Source organism: Aedes albopictus, chromosome 3 (genome assembly GCF_035046485.1).
Source record: "Aedes albopictus strain Foshan chromosome 3, AalbF5, whole genome shotgun sequence".
In the NCBI taxonomy this organism is placed as follows: domain Eukaryota; kingdom Metazoa; phylum Arthropoda; class Insecta; order Diptera; family Culicidae; genus Aedes; species Aedes albopictus.
Window position 1 is genome coordinate 223,211,365 of NC_085138.1, and position 14,782 is coordinate 223,226,146.

General features: G+C 39.9%; 1 protein-coding gene across 3 annotated transcripts in view; it reads left to right on the forward strand.

The window, feature by feature from the left end:
- Window positions 1-5,432: 5,432 nt before the first annotated feature.
- LOC115267533 (zwei Ig domain protein zig-8-like) overlaps window positions 5,433-14,782 on the forward strand; it is a 663,084-nt gene continuing 653,734 nt past the window's right edge. For all 3 annotated transcript variants that reach the window (XM_062859127.1, XM_062859125.1, XM_062859128.1), the window contains exon 1: window positions 5,433-7,877. The gene's annotated coding sequence lies outside the window, so the exon portion shown is untranslated. The remainder of the gene's footprint in view (window positions 7,878-14,782) is intronic.

Below are 14,782 nucleotides of genomic sequence, written 5' to 3' on the forward strand. Positions count from 1 at the left end.
AGTTTCGAAATCTTCCGTCATTTAACTTAATGGCGTTTTTTGTGTAAAAAAAATCAATTGGTTTTGCACGAGCTGCTAGAGTTAAATCAACTTTTTCTCTCAGTAATTCGTTACTATATGTGTTACGTAATTTATGCACGGTACCACAAAACTCTTCCCACACAAATTTCTGAACAAAGTTATTCGTATGAGATATTTATACTTATGCTACCTTACCAGCAGCAACTATATTAAGTCATATGTACAAAAATTCCGAATAGGTCCCTCTTGCCCCGTGAAACGGAGTATACGAAGATCTGCTACACTTTTCTTTATATGCATGATATATAGAATTTAAAAATCTTGAAATAGTTTTAATGCCCGTTAATATGAAGAAATATACCAACAATGTCTTTTAGAACCTTTGAAATTATAAAATTATTTATGTTTAGAATTTTTTGGCGTGACAAAATCAAACTAGCACTCTTTTAGGTCCCACTTGCCCTGGGGTACCTTAACAATAAATATTTTATGCAATTCAGTACCATAATTTCTATTTTATTTAACTCATTTCGGCATCATAATGGTCATTTTTTCCTTACTGGTTCATTATGCAACTGAAATGAGTTGCATAATGAAAAATAGCTGCATAATGTTCATTATGCAACTCATTTGAGTTGCATTATTAACATTATGCAACTCAAATGAGTTGAATAATGATAAAATCATTGCATAAAATTTTGTATGCCACTCGTTGCAAAACTCGATTTTTTCAGCACTCTTCGTATTTATCCAACTCGGCAAGCCTCGTTGGATAAACGTACGACTAGTGCTGAAAAAATCAACTTTTTGCAACTCCTCACATAAATAACTATTTGTTGCTTGGATCGTATTATTCTACTCTGTATAATCAAACACAAAATCACTTGACATATTTTTTTTTTAGTTTTCGTTTAAAATTTGAGTACAGTAGATGTTTCGGTTATCTATTGTTATTTTCTAAAGCTGCAACGACTGACAGGCGTCAAACCGTGTTGGTAGAGGAAGCTCTCAATTAATAACTGAGGAAGTACTTATAGAAAACCAGCTGAAAATCAGGTTTTATCCAAGTGAGGACGTAACGACCAGAAAAAGATGAACAATGATTTTCCTATTGTTTTCCAAAAAAAATAAAGGAATCTAATAAATAGCAAACTACCATTGATAACAATACAAATACAATTAGTTTCATGGGGTCAATTGAACCAATGTTAAGATAAACATGCAATAATATTTGTTGTTATGTAAACAGATTTCGCCTTTGAAAAACCATAGAATTTATATTTCTCGGTAACAATCTTCTCCAGCATTCACAGGTACTAATGGCCACAAGAATTGTGAACGATTTATGGTACCGTATTATCCCGTTAATACGGCACCGACTGGTGACGAATAACAAACAGGGGCAAACTTTTAATTCGACAAACTGGTCACCCTACACCACCACGCTCATTGAAATTTGGCAACTCTATTTTTGTTTTTGTTTTGATTTCCGGATTTGTTGTGAAACATTATTTCAACAGATATTCGGTGGTACGAATCAAAGGCTCATTCTTTCTACGATTGTTGCCATCCTCAGTCCATTTCGGTTAGTCTCCAGGCGGTTTGAGTGTCGAATAGCACCAACTCAGAACTTCCGGAATTGGCTTCTTTAACGGTGTTGAGATAATGTATGGGAGCGATTTGTCGAATCACCCCTCGTCGCAGTTTGTACTGGGCGGAGCTGTCAAACAGTTGCCCAGCTGTCAAAAGGTGATTTCAAAAAATCTCTTTGAAATTGATTTTAGGTACCAAAATAAGGTTCTAAAAATCTGAAAAAAAATCATAGTGACTCAGAAAAAGGTGCTCTTTCGTATAAAATCAAAAAATCAATACATTTTTCATAATTTAAAAACCCAATTAGCGGCCGCAAGAGGAGCTACTGCGGGTGCGAGTATAAGCGCAATATCAAACTGTTTTGCATTTACAGTGTATATCGCTGTGACATTTGAACACTTTTTAATTCGACACTTGTCGAATAAGCGGGGTACGAATTAAAAAGTGTCGTATTAAAACGTGTCGAACCAACGGGGTAAGACGGTATGGATCATATGACCTAAGGCCTGACTTATGATATTTGAAAGTTATTTGAAAAGATTGATGAATGATCTTATCAACAGTTGCCAAGCAATACATACCAGACAGACAGAATGTTTGATTCTTATCAAAAAAATGTGCACATCATTCTGGCGGCCATTAGGGTAATTCGCTAATTGTTGAACACTACCCAAATGTTGAACAGTTTTTGAAAATGTTGCTATAAATTTAACTTAAGTAATTTTCCATCAAAGTAAACGTATGATGTAGGCGTATACATGTTTGCCATGATATTGCTCCAATAAAGTTATAAAATTATACATATTTTACGTTAAAAAATCGATTGAAAATTTTGTACCGCTGATGACACAAAAACTGCACAATTCTTAAGATTAATTTTAAGAAATTGCTGTTACGAAATAAGCTTTGCTGGCAAATCGACCACAAATATCAAAGTCACCCCATAGTTACAAGAACTGGAAGGATGTCCTCAATAGTTTAACATAGTTTAAAATCACCTTTTCATTGTAATTTCATTTGAAAAAAAATATTTTTCTTATCACACTATCATTATGCATCTAGGATCTAATTGTTGGCATGACTGCCAGATTTTTTTTTCACTTTACCTACGTGCATTTCATGAGGTTTCAAAGGCGTTCCAGGGATGTTCCAGGGATGTTCCAGAGGAGTTCAGGAAGGTTTCAGGGGGTTTTAATGGGTTTCAAGCGCGTTCCAGAGGTGTCCCAGAGAGGTTCAGAATGTTAAGGGTGTCCCAGGAGTATTTCAGGGCACTCCAGGGGAGTTCAGGATTGATCTACGGGTTTTCACAGGATTTCAGGGTTGTTCCAGGGGTGTTCTAGGGGGTTGAGTGGGTTCCATGGGTTTCTAGGAGTGCAATTTCAGAGATCTCATACAAAAAGTGTGACATAGGGGGAGGGGGGTTTTAAATTGACATTTTTGCGTGACGTAATTTATGGATGCTCCCTAATTTGAAAGAACTGTCATGCAAATGACGAACTGGGCACAAAACACGAAAAACCCGGAAAAAACTCCGCCAGAGTGAAAAAATATCGGAAGTCGGGTTAAAGTCTAGTCAAATTTTATCAAATGTTGGACCCACATCGGATAACTGTTGGGTCTATGTTGGGTTTGGTGGCCAAAATAAAAACAGGTTAATGATGGGTTTATGTCGAGTTATACGTCATCAATTACGAACAAAGCTTGAACCGTTCAACAATTGGCGAGAATCGTCCAACTTTAGGATGAGGTAGCTTATGGAAGCGTTCAACATTTGGATTACAGACTTCTCATACAAATGTTCTATTTTCTCTTAGAAAATGGAGTTGAAGGGAATAAAAATAAAAATTGGGAATCCTATAGGGTATCGCGCCACTTGGGCGGGGCGGTGGCTCCTATATTCGTCTGTTTTCCACTATAACTCAGTCAATTTTGAACCAATTGACTTGAAATGTTGTACACGGGTAGATACTATACCTATCTCACCACATTCCAAAAGTTGTGTCAATTGGTTCAAATTTGACTGAGTTATAGTGGAAAACAGACGAATATAGAAGCCACCGCCCAAGTGGCGCTATTCCCTATGTAACATGAGGACAAAAAGAGGACTTACGTGAATGTATGACCAATATCTTGTTCTCAAAACTAGTCGTCAAAGCTGCTGATCACGACAGAACTCGGTAATCATAGCTGGAATATGAGCATTAATACCGTAGTTTATTGCTAGGACTTTAACCTAAATTGACACTTCATAGCGGTAGTCTCAAAAAAAAAAAATGACACTTTGCAAAACATTTATAGCCCCACCCTAACGACCCAGGCATTGATGCCACCCGCTATTACCACCGGACCTCACCCGTGTTGAATGGTCGTCATACAATCCAGCTTATACGTGAACTGTTCGTTCGAACACAGCGGAGGTGGATAGCAGGTACAGAAAATGACCCCGTTGACCTTGGTGACCACGAAGTCGTCGAAAGATGTAGACACCAATTTCTGGTCTGGGTATTTACCAGTTGTTCGTTGCGCCGCCATTTTGAACCTATCCGTGATTCAGTCGCCGTCACCGGCGAGTACTCGGTATGGAACCGCTATGATGGCGATATCCATCGCCCACCCAGTGACTGCCTGTCACAGCAGTTGCTGGGCTACAGCACAACGGTTCAGGCCCAGCTGCACTGTAACTTGGCAGCTGTGGCTCTTGCCTTAGGCCTCCCGTTGGGTGCTAGCTGTATCAATAGGTCGGCTCCAGAGGTACGTTCTCCTCCATCTAGCTGTACGCGGATTCCCTGAAAAAGTCAAGCATTTTTGCAGCCTTGCGCCTTATGGCCTTCACCTCCACATTGTCTGCAAAGCTTGCTCCTGTCAGGGCCTTTCAAAGCTCGCGACTTGTGTCAGGGTTCCAGAGACACTTCCAGCAATCTTCAGGTGGCTCGTGCATAATCAGCGGACATACCGACCAGCTTCCCTTTTTTTTAACAAACTTGTTAGCGAGCGCCATAGGTAACTGAACAAAGGTCAGCTGTGTCCCTCAAGACTTACGAGTACTTATACTCGTCCATCTTGATGCTGAGCCCGTCACCCTTCTCACTCTTCTCCTACCTGTCATTGTCCCTGCATTCTATTTTCTCTTTTTTTCCTTCCTGTCCAATAGGGCTCAGAGCGACATATCATGTGGAATATCAAAACAGAACATGCTACAGAAGTTCAGATTGGTGGACGCAGTGGTACCCAACAGCGGGGAAAAACAACTGTGGTGGCGGAGGACCTAAAAGTGTTCTAGCAACGAGGGCTGAGGACGATCTTTGGCAGCGTTCAGGAGAAAGGTGTGAAGAAGGATTAACAACGAGCTCGCAGCACTCTACGGCGAATCCAACAATTTGAAAGTGGTTAAAGCTGGACGAATACGCTGAGTATGTCATCTGGTAAGAATGCAGGACAACAACACTAAAAAATTGATGTTAGCCAAGCATCCGGTTTGCACAAGAAGGCGTTCTGTCTAGAGAGCACAAAGGCTGATCAGGTGGAGCATTGGACATTAGAGAGCTGCTGTTGCAAACCGAGTATTATGGCGGGACAAATGGTTGTATCGGTATTATACTGAATTAGATGCGTGTAAATAAAATGAAAATATAACCATCGCAAATCTTAAATCAATCATATCTGCGTCAGTTAATTTCAAAAGAAACGTATTGTAATAGGTTCTAATCAACGTTACATTCATACAATTTTCTAGCGTGCAGTAAGTTAGTAATCGGAAATGGACACTGATACTGTAAGCGCCGACACATACCTAACTTTACCAAAGTGACTGAGCGTGGTGTTTAAACTACGAGAGTGTAAGAACCATAGATGGTTGGTTTTGGCTTGCACCTTGGAGGGATAGGAAGGTGGCATTTCGTGAGCCGTACAGGAGCTCATCTCCGCTGCTTGTTGTAGCTAGATGATGGCTGCCTTCAGGATGCTATCAATGATGGGTATGGGGCGTGGGAAGATGCTGCAATGATTAAGTTGTTTGTAAGGTTAGACCTGATCGCTTGCTGCTTGCATTTTTTCTAGAAGGTATCTCGGAGCGAGAGGAATTTTTATTTTTGTTGGTATGGTGCTTTGGACGGTGCTGTTGCGGAGAGTGTGGAGCGGTTTTTGGAGAAATCGGGGTCTTCCGTTTTGGGGGGAGCGCGGAAGAGAGTGAGAAATTTGGAGACTTTTTTCATGTGAGAGTAGCGCCCATCCATGTAAGGAACAACTGACAGACGGGTGTGGAGGGTCCAGGATGCTGATGAGATGGAACTTGCAAGACTACTTACATTGACAGTAGCTGAGGATGAGATTGGCTAGGGAGGGGTGGGATCAGGTGGCAGCATCAAGTGTGTTGCATTATGTAAGAGAGTCTCTGCAATTTGGCGTGTGCTTTCTCTCTCTGAAAGCTTTACCTATCGATGGTGGAAATTTATCTTCCTTTAAAATAAAAGCGTTGAAAGCAATAATTGATCCAGAACATATTGCATCCATAATTCAGACAACAGTCCAACAATCGAACGAACCAAACTGGACTGCTGCCAGGCACAACTTCTCTAGAACGAGCGGAGCGCTGCCGAAGCTGACAAAAACCAGCCGGAGATAAATCATCTCTAATGATGTATCATTTGTTTATCATCATCAAAGAAGAAGAGTAAATGGTAAGGAAAAACAAAAACAGTGAGCAACCACAACACAGTGTTGACTCAGGATATACCCCACTGAAGAGAGCTCCTTCTCGGAGAAATAATACAAAGGCTCTCCCGGTCAAGCGCAGTCGCACCAAAACTCCAAGAGCGGGAGCAACAGAGGACAAAATAGAGGGGAACTCGTAAACGGGCGCATGCCTTTGGCCGTGGGAAAAATCGGGAGCTTTTCACTGCCAAAGTACCGTGTGGGGACACCAGGAATTTCTAGGTTCTGTCAGATTAGAGTTTGCATTCGGCGGTAGTGCGTCATCCGGGTCGAGTTTTCCGTAGCGACGTTCTTCAAGGCGAGTGAGGCAATTCTCCAAACAACAGAGGAGTATACCTATATTTTGTGGTGAGAAAAGAAAACATTCCACAGCCTACTGGTGGCATACTGTCAGGTGTGCATTTCGCTGATCTAGTGATCCCTGTGTCGTGTGAACCAAGTGGTCCCAGTTGGCCACGGATACGGAATGCATCAATGATTGATTGTGCTCTTTAGCTCGGTGTAATTTTTCGCACCGCTTTCGCCAGTTTGGAAGAATCTCTAATTCTCAAGTGGTGACCGTGAAACCGTGGGAGAACGTGAGCTGAGGCGAAAGTGTTTGTTGACAGCAGGCGTTTAGTGTTTCTGCAGATTGCAGTGTGATTTCCAGAATTGATTTATTCAAGTGGGGGGAAGAAGGAAGATGGATGTTTGGTGCATCATAGCAGAAGGACCGCACACTGCAGCAAACGCAAAAGGATAAATCATTGAGTCGAAGTACATCGTTGGAGGATTTGTATGTGGGCATTTTTGGATGCTGAATAGATGATTTTCACATCCGCTGTATTATTTAGCGGTGCTTATGATAATGATGATTAATAAATAATGTGCTTGGAAGATTGGGAAGAACAACAGAGCATTTGAAACGAAAGTGAGAAATGTTCTTGAGATAAAAATTGTTGAAAGCAAGTGGAAGTAAAAGAAGCCATTGCAAGAAAAGGATAAAAGAAGTGTATCAAGTGAAGTGATCTATGAGCAGTTATTAATTCAAGGACGTTGCGGCAGATTGAAGTGAGGAAGACAAAGCAGATATTGTGAGTAATCCAGAAAAGAGCAACCGATTTGATCAGAGTAATCGATCTGATGAGTGAAATAGTAGAATCTGTAAGTGCGAGCAAATAAAGGATTATCAGTGATGAAGACAAAGTTCGAATGAATATTTTAATTGGATCAACACCAGGCTGCGGATTACACGTTCACTTTACTTTGTTGCATAATCCGTTGCTCCTGTCATCATCATCATCAGTGCAGCAGTGAGTGAAGGGTGCGACGACGGAAGGATTCATCGTTAGTGAGAAGTATACATGCACATGCAATAAAGGAAGAAGGCAGGCTGAGCTGAAAATAGACACCGAGTGTCGTCCTTTAAAATTCAAATTAACCGTAGCCCTATAATAAGTGGAATATTATTATCTTCATAACATACGCATAACTGATACATACGCAACTTAACTACTCTTCAATGTTGGATGTTTGTGCTGCCCTTGATCAAGCAAAAGTTAATTAGATTCTAGGTAATTATAACATCTATTTACTCATTCATACGTTCCTATATTAGTACAATTATATTTCATTCGTGTACACAGGCGTGTTATGGTTCTACATAGAAATAGGAAGAATGTATTTCGGGTCTGTTGGGAAGCTTATAGTTTTAGAACTGTTTTATCAATTTTCCATCCTCCGTCGGCGAATCACTTTCTTTCCACAGTGATGAAATGATGTCAATTCTGCAAAAATAAAGTATGCATATCAGGGCTTTGAAGGTTGCGGTATTGGTATTGCCACTTGTATTCTTACTCTAGATAGTCGCTATTGTACGATGAAATAGGCCTTCACACAATGACATCGCTCCCTTATTATACAATGTTGCGGGAGGCGCTGGTTGTCGAATCTTTCAGCAGAAGTAAGACGAATGTTTGTCTTCATCAACTACAACGCTGAAAAGTCATCTTAATCAACTGAAGAATATGTATTTAACGTTTCGTAACTCAAATAACACGACTTGTTTCAAAGCCAGTAACAACAACCTTAGTGCATTTTTTTCACTATCCGTATTATACACGATAGCACACAATTGCTTCTTCTTTGAAACCCGAAAAGCACAGATTCTGAATCGTTATGCAACTTGAATGAGAGGGAATGATAAAAAAGTGGAAAAAAAGATTTTGACCGGATTCGAACCATGAAGACCAGAAGTATTAACTACTCACTTGACATACTAAATCAAAAGGCTTCGTGAAAAAATTGTTGCTCAACACACCATAAAAGCTACTGAACTTACTTGTTACTCTTTTTACTTCATTGAACTTTCTTTATCACAAGTTAGAGAACTGTCAAAATGAAAAGACGCGCAAGTTTTTCGCAACACATTTGGAACACAATCTGAACAAACAAACCAGAGTTAGATGTTGCCTGAATGTAACATAGCACATTTAATTCCAGCTAACTGTTTTATCATTTGTGAGGAATATACACTCTGTTCAACTTCTATAAGACCACCCCCAAATTGTTTCAAGTCAACTATAATAATAACAATTTCGGGTCAATGTGCGTATAATTGTATAATGCATTTTAAGTTATTTTTTGTCTTAAATTTATTTTGATTAGAAGTTCCTTCTTTTACTTTTTTAATAAGACTTTCTATTTTCGAGGTGTCTAGCTTATATAAGACCATCTCAAATATTACACATTTTCATTAAGTAAACTTTTAAAAATCAACTTATTGTAAGTTCAATAATCCGTAGCTTTGTCATTTCGATAAATGACTTGGATAATTTGATTTGGCATACTGTTTACTAAATTCAGTAGAAAAGATTTCTTAATTTTGTCCCATTCTGTTGTTATACCGGATTTCAGCTCATCAACGGTGACATACTGCTTTCCTTCAGTATAACTCCTACGAACCAAACTCCCCCAACGGTTTTCGACTGGATTTAAGTCAGATAAACAAGCCGGCCAGTCGAGTAAATCGATTTTTTGGTCCCTGATTCATTGCTTCATCGCTTTGTTGGTATGGATAGCGGATAATACCTGTTGGAATGTAGACTTCTTCCGATGATATTTGCGCATAAAAGAGAGAAGATGTCCTTCAAGAATACTGATGTAGTCCTTACTATTCATTTCGACAGACGTGAACGCTATCTTCAGCTTTCCGATTACACAAAAGCCTGCCCACACCATGCATGAGCCACCCCCGAAGTTCCAAGTTGAAAAAAAAAGTTCATCCTTCCTTAAATCCGCCAGTATTCATTAAAGCCGCCGGACCATCCAGGTTGAACTTCTTTTCGGCGCTGAAGATGTTCTAAACGTCTTTAAAACAATCTAGAACATTTTACAAGTTGCAGGGTTATATTGGAATATTGAAGGTTTCGAAAAGTAACATTTAACAAAAGCTTACCCAATTCCACTGCCGATTCATGTGAGTTTTTGCAAAACTCAGCTGTTTATCAACATAAGAAGCTGTAAGGTTATGTGCTTTAACCTTTTTTGCCCTTTTAATATGCGGGCTTTATATCAAAACTTATCGAACTGTCCCCAGGCAAACCCTGATTTTTATCAAGGATTTAGTCGAATTCTAAGCTATTCAACCTATCGCCCGTTTCTCGCGGTCAGATAGCTTTGATTTCCGTGGAACTCTTTTTTTCGTATCCTTCAGGATCAGCGAGATAATTCCTTGATGGGACTGGACTGTTTGTTATTATGACAAATATTTGCCATTGAAGCCCGACATTCATTGCTACGGTTCACGCTGTGTTGGTCTTTTGTTGGGCTTGTTTGACCAAATATGAGTCATGTCTAAAGGGACCTTAATTCCAACTTTTTCATGATGAAATGCCTCGACTCTTCCCTTCTCCTTCTCAGTGAGCACTTTACACTTGGGCATTTTGATGCAGCACAATGAAAGCACGTGAATCTGAGAGTGGTCTTATACAAAATGGACACTGTAATTCGCAAAAACAGCAGTTACTGCTTGGTGCGTTCGCACACACACGACTATTCCTATGCATGGCACAGGTTTAACTCACACAAACATATTTTGGTATAAATTGAAGTGATGTGATTTCTTCTTGTGAAATGGCAATAAAAAACCATCTGGTCTTATAGAAAATGGACAGAGTGTATAAGCTCCGCCTCCACGAATCGATGTCAAACACGAGATATTTGATCATTTCTATGAAGCAAAGCCAAAACTTTACTATATTTGGAGTTTAAATGCAACTCATTTGACAAGATGGAAGTTGCATGTGCTTTCAGTGTAACTCATTCAGACTAACGCCACAGAAAACAGACATCCAAGTCCAGTTCCAAAGTTGTGTAAGAAATTTAACGGTCGTTTGAAATGGCAACACAAGTTACAACATCGTAGAGGCGCTGCTATCACAAAGTTCTCACTCTGTTGTCGGTGGTGAATATAAAACTTATCTAGATATGCATACTCACCACTGACTGTAGCAATCTGCCACTTAGGTGGCGCTAGTGTTGTCAATGCTAAAAATTGAATCCTCATACAGTGTTCGAGGAATTTTTCTATCGGCTTGAATGTCTGTTCTCTGTGCTAATGCTGAGTACACAAAGCGAGATTTTTTCAACGTGTTGTACAAAATACATCAGCTCGATCGCTCGAGGGATAAGTTATTGACTTACAAATTCGGTAACGGAATAAGAGAGCACAATTTGCTATTGTTACTTATTGGATTTAATCACCGTTAGCCATTGTGTTGAAGGCAGCTTCTCACTAGCTTACAGGGCTACTGCATTTTAATGTTACTGTTATTATTTGTAGGAATGTTCATATTTTTGATAGTTTATTAGTTAAAGTTTTGTACAGTTAAATTTATATGGTTGTCTGATTAGGTCTTATCTAGATCTAAAAGACGGAAATAAATTACTGCTCAGTTTCTTGTCTAGAACATTACGTCTACATTACTATATCAGGGTAGCCAACCGTTTTTAGATTTTGATTTCCCGGTTTTTCCCGGAATTTTTATTTTTTTCCCGGTTTCAATATAGCTACTTCAATTAATCCGCCATATGGTAATTTGCATTACGTTAGCGTGCTGTGTCCAACGTGATTAGGAAAGTTCAACAAATCATTCAGGAGCTTTACGTAATGAACATTTTGTGGACTTCCTTGAACATAGAATATCTACGTGCTTGTCACACGACGTGGTAAAACAAAAATGGTTATTGGTAAAGAAACTAAATAAACTATGGAAGTGTTTTAACAGTTACACAAATTTGCAGATGCTATCTTCTTTTTAAAGAAATACAGCAAATTTCCAATTCTTCCAATAATTAACCTAGTTGAAATCACTCGCTATAACCTTTTGACGTCTATATAATCATTAAAAGCACGTATTCTAGGGATAAATAAAAATTTAGATTACGCAAAAAAAATCCATTCTCTTTGAAATCGGATGTTTGGAGTATTTTCGGAGGAACTCTTGTTTGGAACACCAGTACAAAATCATGAAGAAATTTCAAAGACGATTCTGGAGGGAATCCAACAGAAGCTCTTGGAGGATTCCACGAACACTGATTTCCAGAACTTCTGTAGAACACAAGCTCTAGAAGAAACTCCCGTACAATTGCCAAAAGGAACATATGGAGGAATATCAGAAATACTTTCTGGGGTAGTTTCAGTAAAAAAAATGGAAAACTTCTGTCGGAACTTTCAAAAGAAATTTCGAAGGAACTGCTGAAGGAATGTCAAGAGGATTTTCTGGGTGAACCTAAAAAGAATCGTTCAAAGAATTCCAATTTCCGGTAATTGTTTTTACTTGATTTAGCCAAATAATTGGAACATTAGCATGCGTACATTTAGCCAAATAATTTCAAACATTAGCATGTGTACATTTGTAAAACTGTATAAATACTTCCACTGTTCTTTCGCTTCTTCTCATATGAACATTAAAACGTCATTTCCACTGAAATGGGTACAGTATACCCGACACTTAAATCGATACGATTCTGCAGACTTATTTTTATCTGTGCAGTTAAAAATCGGAAATTATGACACGTAAAAATCGAGTTTTCTCCTAAACCATGTGTCGGATGATCCGCTATCCAGCGCACTTCGTCCGACATTAGGTTTCACGCACAAATTTGGGAAAAAATCAATACTTTTTTTCTATCTGTATTAACGAGATTTTTAGCCCTAGGCTAGTTCATCACGGGACCCACGATTCACTTCCCTTCCGAAGGAAGAACTCACATTTTGGCGAGTTTGTCGGGAGTGGGATTTGATCCCAGGTCCTCGCCGTGATAGTCAAGTGTTCTAACCATCACACCAGGTCAGCTCCCTGAATAATACTGAGTAATACTCTTTATTCAGGTCGCTATGAAGTTTCACAGATATTTACTTCACGGCTTCACATAGATTTAGTAAAAAGTGTTTACTCAACTTTATTCATGCGGCCTAATATGATAAGCTTTCATACATTACGGGAAAAATGTAAAAACGAGGTCAAAAATACTTTTAGTATTTATTTCGATGCGTAATAAACTTCAATCATGACATCCCTCTTTATAATTGCTTCGGTTTTTATCTGAATATTCCTCGGTTACATCTGATCCTTGATCCTTGATCGGCCCTCACGAAATCCTGCCTGATATTCGCCGACGAAGGACTTTTCAATCGCTGTCAGCCTGTTAAACAGAATTCCAAACAAAATTTTGTACGCTGAATTGAAAATTGACATTACTCTGTGATTTGCGTACTCCAGTCGATGGCATTTTTTTTTTTGTATAGAGGGCTAATGAGGCCACTATAGTTTTATCTGTCAGCAAGTTTCCATCACGGTCATAGCACATGCCAGGAGAAGGTGCCTGTCTATCTTCACACGTCATTGACAGTTGCATAAAACTTCCGCATATCATTCTGCTTCATGCTGTCTTGAGCCTGAACAATCACATTTTCCTCATGGTCTTTTTTTTTTGGGCGGAGGATTCGTTTTTCGGCTGCTCTTGCTTCCCTATATCGCTCCCTGCTCTGCCGGATCCCAACACTAGCAACCGACATCTGGCAATATATTTTTTTTTTTAATTTTTATCCATTACCCTCAGTCGTCCTAAGTCGTCTTTGAGCAGTGCCTATCACCTCCCGCACTGTCGTACTTATCGCTCAATGGATAGAGTCCCTCACTGTGTTGATTTTATCGCTCTCGTTGATCTCATTTATCCGGTCATCCAGCTTCTGGTGATAGTCAGTCACCATACCGCCTGCCAAAACGCTGCGCAGATTGTTGAAATGTATCTCCGGTTCTTTAGAGTTGGATACGATTGCTAACCGAGCACGAATCTTACTAACTACGAAGTAAGGATCTGAGTCGATGTTGGCCCGTTGTTGGGACTCCCAAAAGTTGTAACATCAATGATGTCCGAGCAGTGTCGACCATCTATCAACACATGGTCGATTTGATCACAAACTTCGCCGTTTGGGTGCGGATGTTCTTGCGTGCAAAGTGGGTGCTAATAATGGCCATTCCCCTGGGAGTAGCAAAGTTGACTAATCTAAGTTGACGTTGTCATTTGTGACTCTGTGAACCGATGATTGGACGGAAAAATCATTCTTCTAACCTGAGGGTTGGCGTCACCGATGGCAATCTTTACGTCATGTTTTGGGCATTCTCTATTGGTCTTGTCAAGGCATTCGTAAAACGGACTTCCACCACATGACTCGTTCCATCACTGTGAATCCGACCCCATGTTCTGCCTTATCGCTGGCGTTATGGTAGATGTTATATTAATTTGTATGATGTGTTGGCGACGAGATTCATCACCCTGAATCCACGTTCATCAGATTCGGGCCACCGATTTTCCTGAATAGCAGCCTCGCACACACCAACTTTCTACAATTCACGAGCCAAAAAGCTCACCCGTCCAGGTTTGTTCAAGGTCCTGACGGTCCAGGGACCGAGCTTCCAATCATAGACCTTATTTCTTTAGCGGGTCGGTTTCCGAGAGTATCGTTCGCATTTTCTGCATTTGTCTTCACCCTTCCTTTTTTGGCTTCGACAGGCTACCTTACCGGGGTCACGCTGCCTACAGCGCGTTGATGGGGCTGCCACCTAAGGCATAACTGACGCGATACAGGGTTTCTTATTCAGACGCTGAATGCCAGAACAGACGCTATTTGAGCCGCACCTCCTTGGTGAACAGACGCTTGGGACATACCTCCTCAATCTAGCTGATTCAGAAGGAGAAACAGTAATCAGCCTGCACTACCAGCTAAGGTCACAACTCTTAGCTGGAGGTCTTTGTCATCGATTGATCCGTGGAAGCTTGAGGTAGGGACTTGTGACTTGGGACAAGTATCGCGTATTTCCGTTTGGTATCCCTTGGTATACTAAAACATCATGTTACTTTTTCTCAAATAGAAGATTCTAGATGTTACGCCAAGTGGTATTCAGCATAGACG